Genomic DNA, 15,866 nt, shown 5'->3' on the forward strand with positions numbered 1-15,866 from the left:
TCTGAGTTCTCTTTTTTAAAATGAGTTCTATCTATCTATCCATCCATCCATTTATTCATCATCTATCAATCACCTATCTGTGGCCTTATTTACTTACATGTTATATACTTTCCTACCTATCTACCTACTTTCCTATCTAGCTGTCAATTCATCCATTGATCTTGTATCACTGTAATATTTTAACTGACTTCTTTTTAGATTTCTTTCCTCACTGTCCACAATTGTGCTTAATTTTCTTATTAGTGCCTCCTTCTCAAATCCTTCTCTCTCGCTCACATTCTCTTTCATTTCTTTTGTATTTTATGCTTTCCTACAGACATCACTTTAAACTTCTCTTTCCTCCCACTTCCTCCTTTCTATCTTGCCCCTTCTTTCTTTTCTTCTTTCTTTAGTAGCCTTTTTCTGTCCTTTCTAGCTCCATTTCATTCACTGTCCTTTTCTCTTTATCTTTCTTTCTCTCTTCTTACCCTCCTTCCTTCCTTTATCCTTTTATCTCTCCCTCTTTCCATCCTCCATTCCTCCCTCCTTCTTTCTTTCCATTCTTTTTGTATTGGCTCTTATTTTTAAAGATTTTTCTTTTCATCTCTACTTCTTTTGTTCTCACTCTTTGTGTTTATCTATTTTGTACTGTCTTTTATATTGGCTTATGCCATTCTCATGGCATAAATAAATAAATAAAATCTCATTTCTTTGTTAGTATCTATTTTTAATTAGTTAACTACTTCTCTCAAAAAATCATTTTTTAGTTATTCATATTCACCTTTTATTGTCCAAATACGCAATTTATTTTATATCCATTATTCTATATAGGACATTTTTCTATACAGTCTCCAAATTCACTGGTTAAAAATTAAAATAACTAGAGAGGAAAAAAGAATACAAATATTTCCAAATCCTAAAAAATTAAAAGATATATTAAGGGCACTCATAACACTTCAAAGCTAGCTAAAGTTTGAAAGCATTAGGACATATTATAAGTGTTGAATAATAGTTTTTTGTTCTTTGAAAATTTCTCAAAAGTCTCTTAGAACTTTTCCAGATCTGATTCTTTATTCCTCAGGTGTCAAGATATCTGCTACAGATTTTAGCTCCAAAACTTTCCTAATTTTAGGCTATATTAAGATTTATATTTTTTTATCCTGGCTCTGCTACTTATTCACTATTTGACTTGGGGATAGTCAGTGCCTCAGTTTTCTCATTTGTAAAATGTAAATAACAATTCCTACCTCATAGAGTGGTTGTAAGGATTTGAAGAAGCATATTCATAAAGTGCCTAGCACAGGGCCTGGCCCACTGTGGCAGCTGTGGTGGAGGTAGAGTTGATGGTGGTGTTGGCTGCTGATTGACCACAAAGGAAAACATAGACAGTATTTCCTGGGCTTCACTAATTGAATGTGGGAAAGGGCTTTAAGTGGTGGTGTACTGCTGTTTGCTTGGTTTGGCTTGGAGTGCCCATTGGAAATATTCATTAATTTTTCAAGCTTGGCAGTTGTAGAAGCATTTACACCATGGGTAATTGGCAAATTCCACACCAGGGCTGCCTCCCATCCCCCTCAACCCCTGGTACTACCCCAGCAAGTTGCCTGCATAATGCCAGCTCTAAGCCTTGTTTTATGGAGTTTATTTATTAAAGAAACTTGCCTAAGCTCAGATTGTTCTCTTTTTTAAAAATATTTATTTATTTATTTATTTTGGTTGTGCCAGGTCTTAGTTGTGACAGGTGGGCTCCTTAGTTGTGGCTCCAAGGTTCCTTAGTTGTGGCTTGCAGGCCCCTTAGTTGCAGCAGGCAGGCTCCTTAGTTGTGGCATGTGAACTTTTAGTTTCAGCATGCATGTGTGATCTAGTTCCCAGACCAAGGATCGAACCTGGACCCCCTGCATTGGGAGCGCAGAGTTTTATCCACTGTGCCACCAGAGAAGTCCCCCTCAGATTGTTTTTATGGCCACATGTTTCAATAGATCCTTTATTATTCATGATTTAAGCTTAATTTATGGGTTGCCCCAAGGAATAAAGGCAAACCTTTTAACGTTTGTTTTTCTTTTCTATTTTTTCCCTTTTTTTTTTGGCTGCACCGCATGGCTTGTGAGATCTTAGTTCCCCAACCAGATATTGAACCCGGGCCCTCGACAGTGAGACGGCAGAGTCCTAACAACTGGACCGCTAGGGAATTTCCCAAATCCTGTTTTTCAATATTCTGCTCTGCTTTTTCAGCCTGCTTAATAATGAACTGCTCTTCATTTCTCTAAGTCTTTACTCTCTATTTCATGGTTTTCCATACCAGGAATCTATAGGTTGACACTCAAGGAAGCAGAAAGGAAGAGAAAAACAAAAAACAAAACAAACAAAAAAACCCTCTGCAACTTCCTTTTTAAGCCTGTATTTCTTTGTGTTCATACACTATGGCAAAGACAATACTTTGTGTACACCAAACTATTTGCATTTTCCTCCTGGACACACAGGAAGGTTACATTTCCCAGGCCTCTGGCATCTGGGTGGGCCCATATGACTAGTTCTGGCCTAAGGAATGTGAGCAGAAGTGATGTACACCACTTCTAAATCTGGTCCTTAACAAAGTTCTCACACGTTTTCTTCTCTCTCTCAATCTCTCTCCCTCTCTGTCTTCCTCTGTTTCCCCATGTACTGGCCTGGACATAGGACTCCAAAATGGCAGAATCACACAAAAATAGCTCAGATAATTGAGGCACCTCTGAGAAGAGGTGCCTGATCTGCCCCAAACACAAGTGAAAATAAACTTACAATGTGTTTGTCACTGAGAGTTCAAAGACATCTTATTACAACAAAAAGAAACACATAAATACTATCATTCCTCCCTGTTTACACACAAAGTCTTCAGAAAGAAGGGGAGGGCAGAAGGGAAGACTAGACTAGTGTTATTTCCGTTCTCTATACTTGGCTTGTGTTTTAAGAATGTTCAGTAGAATAAGTTTACTGCCTAGTTTACTGTAGAACTCTACTGTTTAATCATAGTCATTTACCCTCTCTGAATCTCAGTTCTTCATCTAATAAACTGAGAAAGTTTGGAATAGATGATTCTGTGTGATTCTTCCCAACCTCAAAATGCTATATAACCAATAGTATATTTAGAGTCTGAAAATGACTCTTGAGAAATATTGAATTTATGGGCTTGCTTTTTTTTTAACATATCTTTTTAACTTGCTTTGGTAAAAGTATACCAAAGTCCTTGATCAGGCACATATGGAGTCTGAGAATTATATTGTTCCCATGCAGAATGCAATCTAGTTTGTAACAATTCGTTTTATAATATGGTTTCCAGAACTATTGATATAATGTGTTGAAAAACAGTCTTTAAAATCACCCCATATTAATAAGAAAATAATGCCAAAACCTTTTATTTCTGATTGTGCTATGAATGAAAGTAAAAGCACTGCCTAAAAAGCCTGTTTTTTTAGAATTAATTTAAATACATTTTTAAAATTGAAGTATGGTTGATTTACAATGTTTCAGGTGTACAGCAAAGTGATCCAGATATATGTATATATTTTTTTCTTTTTCAGATTCTTTTCCATTATAGTTGTTACAAGATATTGAATACAGTTCCCTGTGCTATACAGTAGCTCCTTGTCATTTATTTATTTTATATATAATAGTGTGTATCCATTAATCCCAAATTCTCAATTTATCCCTCCCCCCACCTTTCCCCTTTGGTAACCATAAATTTGTTTTCTATGTCTGTGAGTCTATTACTGTTTTGTAAATAAGTTCATTTATATCATTTATTTAGATTCCACATGTAAGTAATATCATATATTTGTCTTTCTGTCTGACTTACTTCACTTAGTATGATAATCTCTAGGTCCATCCATGTTGTTGCAAGTGGCATTATTTCCTTCTTTTTCATGGCTGAATAATTTTCCATTGTATATATGTACCACATCTTCTTTACCCATTCATCTGTCAGTGGACATTTAGGTTGCTTCCATGTCTTAGCTATTGTAAATAGTGCTGCAATGAACACTGGGGTGCATGTATTTTTTTGAATTATAGTTTGTCTGTATATATGCCTAGGAGTGGGATTGCTGGATCATATGGCAACTCTATTTTTAGTTTTTCTTAAGGAACATCCATACTGTTATCCACAAAGGCTGCCCCAATTTACATTCCCACCAACAGTGTACAAGGGTTCCCTTTAGTCCACACTCTCTCCAGCATTTATTATTTGCAGACTTTTTGATGATGGCCATTCTGACTGGTGTGAGGTGATACCTCACTGTTATTTTGATTTGCATCTCTCTAATAATTAGTGATGTTGAGCATCTTTTCATGTGCCTCTTGGCCATCTGTATGTCTTCTTTGTTGAAATGTCTATTTAGGTCTTCTGCCCATTTTTGGATTGGGTTGTTTGGTTTTTTTTATATTGAGCTGTATAAGATGTTTGTATATATTTGAAAATTAAGCCCTTGTCGGTTGCATCATTTGCAAATATTTTCTCCCAGTCCGTAGGTTGTCTTTTCATTTTGTTTATGGTTTCCTTTGCTGTACAAAAGCTTTTAAGTTTAATTAGGTCCCATTTGTTTATTTTTACTTTTGTTTCCATTACTATAGGAGTAATTTTTGAAGAGTTAATTAATTAAAATACATATTTTTAAAAATATGCCTACTTTTCAGGTAATTCATGCATAATTTCACATAATTTCATTATTCTGAAGCTCTAGTAAATGGGAAATGAGCCAGTAGAAAGTTCATGGATAGACCTGGGAGTTACCTCAATTCAACAAATATTTGTTAAGTACCTGCTATGAGTCAAGTCCTCTTTTGGACACTGTATGAGAAGATAAAACTATGGATAAGATACTCCTGTCCTCAAACACAGAATATGAAACAAATATATAATAACTATAATATAAGGCAGGTCATAAGACCTGGCAAAGCCATAAGCTAAAGGTGTAATTCAGAAAAAGGAGGGGTCACATCCAAACAAGAACAGGGAGGGCTTAATCAAGAATTTGGTACTTGGATGCTTCATGAAGACAGATAGAATTTTGGCAGATGGAAATGGAAAAAGAGTATTCCTAGTAAAGGGAACAGCAAGAGCAAATGTGCAAAGGTGAGAAAATGTGGCATAATTTTAGAAAAAAGCAAATTGATAGGTTTGACTGAAGTATAGAAAACTGCATAAGAACTCATGAGAGGTTATATTGGGAAAGTAAATTATGGAGGGCCCTAAATACCAGGCTGAAGAATATGTATGTACTCAATTTGAAATAGGCTTGTGGGTCACTAAAGATTTTGGGTGAGATGGGTTCAAGATAATGTCAGTAGCTTAAGAAGAAGTCAAAATATTGGGGCTGTCAAGTATCACCGGAAACAATTAGACATGGACCATAGGATTGCTGGTAGGTTAGATTCAAGTTTCTTGAACCTTTTCAAGGTCCCAAATGCTCTTAATGGATTCCGTGGGAGAAGCTGCCCTGCTGGCCTCATACTGTTACCCTAAATGCCTCATTTTCTCTGGTAGTTATCAGAACTAGGAGTTGCCCAGTATATTATCAAGATTAAAATTTTAAAATTGTTCCAGATATGTCTCATTTCCAAAGTAGATATAGTTCCCCCCAAAATGTGGATAAATAAACATTTAAAATATCAAATTGTATTCTGTATGCTGCAAAACAAAAGATCATTTTGTACGAAGAAACACTGTTCACAATTTGTTTCTCAAACTTCTTTTAAACCTGTTGCCCCTTTCTAATAAACCTAAAATCTCAGGCCCTTTAAATTTAAAACCATTTAAATTTAAATGTTATTTGAAAGTTCAGTGTAAATAAGTATTAAGAATACATCAAAATAATTATACAATTAAATACTTTTTTTAAACTAAATATGCTTGTTTGCATTCTGATGTCACCACCCGCTACCTCCCAGAATACACCTCCCCCCACACACACCAAAAACATCTACAATATTTGAAAAAAAAAAACAAAAACAAAACACTGACTCTAAAATAGTGCCATTGCTTACAAAAACAGCGCTTTGCTGTCTCAGAGCTAATTACACCCTCAAAGGAGGGCAAATTTATTAGTTAAACTTCCAAATTATCTACACTAAAGGAGGCAACTAAAGACAGAAAGAAAAAATAACAATGAATAATCCAAAAGTCATATATTTCTTACTTTGGAATGCTAACTGGTATACTTTTCTAATACTGTTTAACCTAATCTATTATTGTATCTCCTATTCCCACACTAATTTATAACATAAGAGAGACTGAAAACAGTGTTGACTTGAAGAAGCCAGTGGAAGTTCCAGAGCATGTTTGAGTAATCCATAAAACATATAACCCATATACAGAAAGTTGAGAACCAAGATATTATAAGGTTAGTGACTTAAAATAGATGCAAATGCTTTCCTTTGTAATTTTTTTCTTGTCTTTTAGGTTGGTAGTATTACATTACAATACAGTTGAAAACATCATTCTTACAGTTTTGTAATTTTCCCTTATTTGACATAATTTCCCCTTGCTTTTACCTTTTTTGTTCCTCAGCTGCTCAGATGCTCTCCCACCTTCTGACGTGCCCAGACACTATCCATCAACTAGATCGTCATTTCTCAGGAAAGCACTGAAGCAAAAAAGGAGGGGAGACACTAAATGAGCCATCCCCATTTTTACAGATGAAAACACTGAGCTTATAAAGGACACCTTCTTGCACTTTATACTTTTTAAAGTGTATTATTTCGTATGTATTATTTCAATTTGTTTAACTTTCATTAGTCTTCCTTGATCTGAAAAAGTGAGTTCCTAAAGGCAGGGGTGGGGTATGTTAAGATTCATGTTTATGATACTTGGATTAAAAATTTTTTTTCACATGTAAATACAAAAATTAGGGGTAAAAATGCTAAGAAAATGTTTGTTTTCTTGGATTTTGTTAAGCCATGCATTTTTATAAAGTTACCTATCTATGAAATTGTTTGTATGATTTTACATATTATGGTCTTAAATCAAGCAAATAAATATTTAGCCTTATGTCCAGTCTAAAATAAACGTATCCAAAGGAAATTGAGGCTAAAAGAAATTGCTGTTTCTTTCAGCCATCTCCATAGTAAAAGTTCATGAGGACTTGTACTGAGTCTCAAATTATTTGAGCACATTTTGCTGTGGCCTACACACAATATTTTGAGAATTGCAATACCCAACACAATACTTATGCATAGAGAATGTGTCCAAAAAAAGAGATGAATTCGTAAATGAATAAGTTAAATTGTATAGGGAGCAAGAGAATTGGTTAGTATAATAAGAACAATTGAAATGAAAATAAAAGTGGGACAATTTCAGTGATATTTTATAATAAAGTGACAACTGTGTAATATTTAGATTCATTTAACTCATTTATGTTACTTCTACTTCATAATTTTTTTTGTATTTTTAAATTCCAAGAGCATTTAAATAAAGGTAAGTCTAAAGTTATGTCAAATTTGTTTTTCTATGCTAGAAATTCTAAAAATGATATTTTGTATTACTTGTTAATACAATATTTTAAATTGTTATATTTTAAGAGAAATTGTCACATTAAAATTAAAGATTTGTTTCTATTATAACCTCAGTGTATATTGGGTATTCTTGCACCCTGTGGCCCACTCATCCATTTTTGTTTTTACTTTTGTTTGTTTGTTTGTTTTAGTATTCAGTGATATGCTGACATAATTTAGAAAATGAGAATTTTCATATTTTATTTCTCAAGCATATGAACAAATTGCATTGGAAAGTATAAAAACAAAGTGTACAAATGTCTTTGAACAGAGCAATGAATGCCCTCTAGTGTTTCTTGCTAGAATATCAGTTTTAATAATAGCAAATGTGAATATGTATATGATATTTTCATAGCTATTTAAAAAATTAAACTCATAAACAATAGACTCTCAATGTGTATGTTTTAAATGTTACCAAGATATGGAATAGCAAGGCATTTCATTAAATGTTGTCCTACCTAAATAATAGATATTATTATAATGTATACACAAAGGTGATAGAAATTAGAGCTGTTAGTTTTTCAGATATGGGGCAGCTGACACCCCTGAAAAACACATCCTGTCTTTCTAGTACTACCTTTCTAGCAAACTCCAAACTAAAGTAGTTACAGGAGACCTTCTTAAAGCATCAATATACAAGTAATAGTCACCAAAGCCACACTTTTTCCTTGTCCACTGGTATGCATATACAGAGCTTCTACCTCTGGAAGACAAAACACTATTTCCATGGGCATCTTCTGCCTCTGTTGGTATTAGCCATGATGAAAATAGAAAGCAATAAAGGAACACAATTTATTTGGACGTGTCAAAACTGTGATGTACCAGTATGCCTTGCCTTAACTTTACACAATGGCAATCACACCAAGAATAAAAAATGTCAGTGCCTCAGTGGTCAAGAACCAGTGCCTGGTCTATCTACTGGTCTTTCCTTAGAGAGAAGCAAGGGCACTAAAAAGCATGTTGGTGGATATCTGAGCTTGTCACAACTTAACAGATCATCTCAGTAACTATGGAAAATGACTGTGACTATCACACACACAAAAAAAGCATTAGAAAATATTTGAGTTGAATACATCAAGTAGCAGATATTTGTTATCTTTTCTTGCCCAGTATCCTTTCACTTTCTTTTAGGGCACCTTCCCTCTTCTAGTGTATGGAATTGGTATTGAATGGAGGGCACTTTACCTTCTCAAGACCACGGGGTGGGCATAGAATGCAACCTTGGCCAGACTTTGAGGAATATAAATCTTGGACAGAGTGAAAAGAGGATGAAAAGTTGCTCCCTAGGGTCCCAGAGCTGCCTGTTCCTGCACATCCCAAGGCATAGACATTCAACTTTTCCTTGGAATCTGTGTGATATACCAGTTATCTTATTATTTTCTCTTTTTGCTTAAGCTAACCAAAATAAGAATGCCTAGCTAAACCTACTTTATAACAATGACATTACACTGATTACATTTGCAGTTTGCATAAAATATGGAGAATAAAAGGAAAAAAATTGAAGAATAAAGTTAAATGATATAATTATGTTGTGTTTTAATTATAAATGAATAATTTATGGACAATATTTTGTTATCTTAGAATAACATTGTTACTACCGTTTTAAAGCAGAATTTGTGGAGATAAGTTATATTATTAATGTACTTTCATAAAAACCTCCAAAAGAGCACAATTTTTAAAAGTATTAGAGCAAAAATATTTTTTACTTCTCATGGTTACAAATAAATAAAAATGCCTTCTTTCATTCTTTGCTCTAATTGTCAGGTAGGTATAACTAGGTTTCCCATCCACCAGGACCATCCAAAATTGAAGGGAGAAAATTGCTTTTCTATCTCATCCAAATCTTTCATTCAATTTAAATTTATACTCACTTTTGTTTCCATTTTAAATCTTTCAAAGCGTAGTTAAATGATAAAATCTTTCTCTTTATTATTAAACAATTCATATATTTTATATGAAAGATACAAAGTAAAATAAGGCCAATTTTGTTTATGTAAATAGTTGTTTCAGACATCTTTATTTAAGAAATGTCTTAGCATGGACTATGAAATCCATAACTCCTGTAAAAGGTCAGAACACCTATTTGCTTCTTTAGCAGATAATTGCATTAGAAATACAATTAAACAATGATAATGTAACCTGAATATGATATGTGCTTTAGTTAACAGAAATGTTTTTATGTGGATTATTTCCTTTAACCCTAATGACTGTGTGAAAGAGTCAAAGATTTGTATCCGCATCTTACAGATAGAGGAACTGAGGCTAAAAGAGTGTAAGTGGGTTACCCAAGGTCTTGCGGGTTATTACATAGTGAAGCCAACTCAAATGCAGGTAGTTTATCTTCCAGGTTTTGGTTCTTTCCACTATACCACACTACAAAGTAGTGTGAAGTTTTATTTTCCTAGAGTTGTGTTACCTTTCAGTGTAAGTATCAGTGAGACAGAAGTAAACTAAGAACATAGCCATGGCGCAAGACCCCTGGGCAGTTTCCAGGACTTGTAAGTTACTGGAGCTCACTGCCCTTCTATCAGGAACTGCAAAGTGTCTTTTACTCCACGACACTGATTATTCTCTAGAATATTCCAATAATGTACGTCCCATTTCAATGATAAAGCCAAACAAATCTGAATCTGCATTTGACTCATCAGCAGCACTTAATATTTAAATGCAATACTGAATATAATTTATTGTGTTTGTACAAAGATGACACTAAAGTCCCTCCCTCCATACATTAAAAAAAAAAAAATCCACAGAGGTATTTTTCTCAAAGAGGCATTGGATTTGCCTTGATTCATCATCACTCTTGCCAAATGCTCTTTTGACTGGTACAAACAATAAGATGGTTAGTTAAGTTAGGAGTCCAACCTCTCGCCATGGAGCATCAGAGCCCAGTGGCCTCACAGGACACAAGCCCTCTTCCACACATGCGCTAATTAGCCAAGCTAGGAGAGACTCAGACCTGAGCTTAAGATGTCAAAATCTAATTTAATGCGTAAGAACCAGATATTAGATAACCCAAATATTAGAAAATAAGACGGATGTCTCCACTTTCACATTTTCCATAAAGCTTCCGGAACGGTTACTGTTGTTAGTCTGGGATTTCTAAAAAGCAGGATCTCTACCAAGACAGGATTAAAAATGCAAGGATCCTATTAGAAGAAAATGCCTGTGTAAAAAGAAATGGGCGGGGGGAGGGTGCTGGGAAAGGCTGGGAGAGCTGTCAGACTGCATACAAGTCTAATCTGCAAGAATAAGAGATTGAGAGACGAAATGAATGGACGCATCTGAGACTGCTGTGCAGTCTAAGGAAGGTTTGACAAAACAGTGGGGGAAGGCCTGGAGCCACACTGGGCCAACAAAGGAGTCCCACCTGTCTTCCAGGGCAGGGCCGGCCTCAGTACATCACTGCACTCAGTCCCTGGTGGGAGCCGCCAATGGGAGGTGCAGCCTGGGCCAAACCAAGGGGTGGATGGATTTCAAATCGCAGCAGCTGTGGCCCTCGGTCTCTGCTCCACCGCATAGTACGAAGGGAAGGTGTAGGAGAAAAACTTTTCCAAAACCCTTTAAAACGTTAAAGAGGCCTGTTTTTATCAGAAATGCATTAATTATTTCATAAAAGAACCAATTGCATATAATTTGGGCACAATATCAACAGCATTACTATAAACAGAATACTGAGAAAAGCATTCTGAATTACACCTTTTATGAAACGAACAATTCTAAATCATCAAATAAAAATCAGTAGTTTTGCTCAACACCAGGTGGAGCTCTTTTGCTTTTTAAAACAGTGAAAGAGAATATAATTTTCTTAATTTAACACAGGTTTAGGCTGATTATTTCATAGCTCTTAAGTCATCTTTTGAAATCACTTTAGTGCGTTCCCACCGTATTTGTCACCATTGTAAACCTGATATTTTTTCCAAATACCACGAACTAGATCAAACTGCAATGTTAAAATAAAACCAAGACTAAAAATATTGTTCAATCTTTAAAAGTTGTAAACGTCTACATTCTTCTAAAGGAAAGCGCAGAGAACCTAATTTAAATCTCATAGTCAATCCTAAAACAACTCAACAACTACAGAAAATGCTCTCCCAAATCTCTAATTTGCTCTATAATCATTCTCTTTTTATCCAAAATACCTTCTCTATAGGAAAGATATTGTTTTAAAAACAGCTCTCAGGTTATAAAGTATAATGTTTTTGACAATTTTTCTGTGCCCGTTTTCAAAAGAAGCTAAAGGATTAAATTAAGAATATGTATAATGTAGACATGCTTTTCTACAAGTAAATCGTGACTATGGGAGTCATTGTCTGCTCTGTGCCTCTGCTTCAGAGTTCTTTCGTTCTCGTTGCAAGGAGACACATACAGATACAAATACATAAATTTTTATAATCGAAAAAACATTTTTTTAAATGATAGGGTTGACATACACTTAAAGGAACATATTTAATGGAGTAGTTTGAAAACCTATTTATTCTTTCATTCATTCGAGAAATACTTACAGAGAGCTTGCTTTTGCTGAAGAGATAGGAGTGAATAAGGCAAACACTGCCTGCCCCCTGGAGCTTGAGAGTTCAGAAAGCATACAATGATGTAGTCAATTATAATAAAGGCTATTGTAATTAAGGAAATACAGGGTACTGTGGGAGCACAGCAAGGAAACCTAATAGCTGTCCTAATCTAGGAGACAGAGAAGACCTTCCCAAAGAAGCGAATTTTTAGCTGAGTCACCACAGTAGGAGAGAATGAGGCGGAAAAACAAAAAGCAGGGTGCTTAAGGTGAAGAAACAGCTTTTATAAAGGCCTGGGGGTGAGATAGAGTAGGTCAAATTCTAGAAAGCAAAAACATTTCAACATAGCTAAAATACAGGGTTCTAGAGGAAGGGAAAAAAATGAAAGGTCAGGAGAGATTTGTGACCACCAGAAAGCGGAGGATCTTTTGACTGAATTTAGAAAATTGAATTTTATCTAAGAACAATGGGAAGCAGAAATCAAGGTTCTGAGTTAAAAACTGAAAGGCTGTGGTAACCAGCTTAAGAAACTTTCAGTGTCTATGGATGAATCATCAATATCTCTACTAAAATAAACTGCTTAGAGGTGGTAATTTCAGTTTTTCTTATCCATTAGAACAATAACATTGAAACATAGACTCAATTTGTATAATTACTATTGACTTTGATGACTTTGAAGAGTTATACTGCCTTTCAGATTCTCTCTTTTTTTTTCTTGGTGTAATTATATTTATACCCCAAGCACCCAAATTAAATTCACTGTTAAAGTGAAATTTCAACATTACAGTTTTAGAAAAGGACAGTCACCAATTTACTCAATATATTTCTGGGCGGGAAATTTCTAATGGGGAAATTTGAATTGAGCTCCAAGATTAGATGATCCAAGATATTTTGCTAAGCAGACCTATCTATGCCAAGAGATCTATGCTCTGCAGGTTGTGGTGCACATTGGCTATTTCCATGTGTTTCAAAACACTGTGATGTTTACCTTTTATTTTGCTCTAAAGGTGTTTTTAATTGCTCTGTCTTCTTAGGTGCAAAATAATCATGAGCCTCCTTAAGGTTAAAAACTGGTAAAGATCATGCAGAAGGAAGACTGAACCTTCCAAAGACTGACTCCTTGCACCCTCCTCCACCACCCACTACCAATCATCTCTTTCTCCTTTGGAAAATATAAGGAATCTTCATTATGTTACATTTTACGTACAATCTGAATTTACTTACTTTCAAATTTTGTTTATTACATTAGTTGCATCATTCAATTGCTGTATGTTTTTCTATCTGTGAAAAGTGTTTGGTTATCTTGAGTTGAGAAGGAATACGTTGTCATCTTCCCCTTAAAATTCACAGAAATATTTTTAAATTTATGGCATGTTTTTAATGCGATGGTATGGCTTTCAGTAATGAAATAATGTCACCAGTCAAGGAATAGGTGTTCATCAAAGGACAGAGTTGAAATCAAATATTTGAGACACGTCAATAAATGTAAATAAGCTTGCACAAAATAAGAAATTATAGGGACTTCCCTGGCGGTCCAGCAGTTAAGATTTCACGCTTCCACTGCAGGTTCAATCCCTGGTTGGTGAACTAAGATCCCACATGCCATGTGGCGCAGCCAAAAAGTAAAAAAAAAAAAAAAAAAAAAAAAGAAAAGAAATTATAAAAGAGAAATAACCATTAAAACAGGATATTTTTAAGTCATAAGAGATTACTTTGTAAATAAATGAACTGGATAATTTCCCAGGAAAAAGCAATTTACTAAACTGATTCCAGTAAAGACAGAAAGTTTAAAAAGATGTATAGAAAAAAACAGAGTTATTAAGAAAACAAACAGACATACTACTCAGATAAGAAGAAGTAAAACAATTTCTACATGCAGATACCATGATAGTATACCTGCTAGCCCAGGAGAATCACTAATAAAGCTAAAACAAACAATAAAATTACTCAATAATATAGCAAGATATAAAGTTAACATACAAAAATCAATGGCCTTTATATAGTCAAACAATAGCCAGTTAAAAGAGCAACCTTGGGCTTCCCTGGTGGCGCAGTGGTTATGAATCCACCTGCCAGTGCAGGGGACACGGGTTCAAGCCCTGGTCTGGGAAGATCCCACATGCCACGGAGCAACTGGGCCCGTGTGCCACAACTGCTGAGCCTGCGCACCTAGAGCCCGTGCTCCGCAGCAGGAGAGGCCACGACAATGAGAAGCCCACGCACCGCCACGAAGAGTAGCCCCTGCTCTCCGCAACTAGAGAAAGCCCGCGTAGTGCAGCAGCAAAGACCCAACGCGGCCAAAAATAAATAAATTTTTAAAAAATGATAAAAAAAGAAAAGGGCATCCTTGCTTTGTTCCAAGTCTTTGTGGGAATGAGTCTCGTATTCTTCTATAAGTAAGAGGCCAGTTTTAAGACTAAAGTGTGTAAAATTAGATTTATTCATTTTAGAGATGAGAAGGTCAGGTATGAATATAAAATTTTGTTGAAGCCTTTTTAAGCATTAATGGGAGGGGAAATGCCAGTTATAAAACCAATTAAAAATATATATAAAGTACCTAGGAATAAACTTACATAAGGAAAACTTTTAAACACTCCTAAAGAACACAAAAACAGACCTGAACTAATAGAAAGACTTGTCTTTCTATTGGATAAGATAAATAAGATAATTCAACATAATAATGATTATCAATTCTTTCCACGTTAATACATAAATGTAATGTGAACTCAATAAAAATGCCCAAAGTTTTCTTTATTTTTTTTTTAGCACTCAGATATTTGACGCTAAAGCGCATATGGAAAAATAAACATGGAAGAATAGCTAGGAAACTCTGAAAAGTAAGAGCAATAAGGAGAGAATAGCCCTAACAGAAACTGAAACTTTCAGAAACTGAAAGCTCTAGAATGAAAAGAACATGGTGAGAGTGACAGGTAGACCAGTGGAACAGAACAGAAATTCCAGAGATAGACCCAAGTACACATGGTAATTACTTTGTTACTGTAACAAAGGTGGCATCTCAAATCACTAGAGAAGGATGAGATTCTTAATAAATGGTGGCCTGGATAATAATATGGAAGAAGATAAAATTAGATCCACACTTCTCACCATACACCAGAATAAAGTCCAAATGGTTAAAGACCTATAAAATGTGAAAGAAAGAAAGAAAAGAAAGAAAGAAAGAAAGAAAGAAAGAAAGAAAGAAAGAAAGAAAGAAAGAAAGAAAGAAAGAAAGGAAGGAAGGAAGGAAGGAAGGAAAGAAGGAAGGAAGGAAGGAAGGAAGGAAGAAAGAAAGGAGAAAGAAAGGGAAAAAGAAACCATAAAAGTAGTAGAAAAAGTAGGTAAATCCCTTTATAATCTGAGCATAGGAAAAGCTTTCTAAAAATGATTTGAAATCCAGATGCAACAAATGATGTTAAATAAATTTGATTGCACAAAGAGAAAAATATTTTGCACGAACAAAAAAGCAAAACACCATAAGCAAAGTCAAAGGATAAATGACAAACTAGAAGAAAATATTTGAACAGATATCATATATAAAGGGCTGATCTAACATGTAAAATAATCATAAAAACTAAGGGGGGAAAAAAGTCCCCATCATGAAAACCATGACCATAACAGAGTAGCAGAGACTAGATTACTCTCCCATCTTAAACAACTGAAAAAGCAGACAAAACGTATGAAAGAATTGTTTTTAGACAGTGGATCACAGGCAGCTTGGCATGATCCTTGAGAGGAGCAAAACAAATGAAGCCATGCCTTTGATGGCCTCAGATTACTGCCTGGAGAGAGTTTCCGGGCCACAGCAAAGGGCGGAAGAGCTCAAAGCCAGGCTGTCTCCACTGAGTTCAG

The sequence above is a fragment of the Balaenoptera borealis genome, assembly GCF_965194805.1.
Source record: "Balaenoptera borealis genome assembly, chromosome: 4".
Taxonomy (NCBI): Eukaryota; Metazoa; Chordata; class Mammalia; order Artiodactyla; family Balaenopteridae; genus Balaenoptera; species Balaenoptera borealis.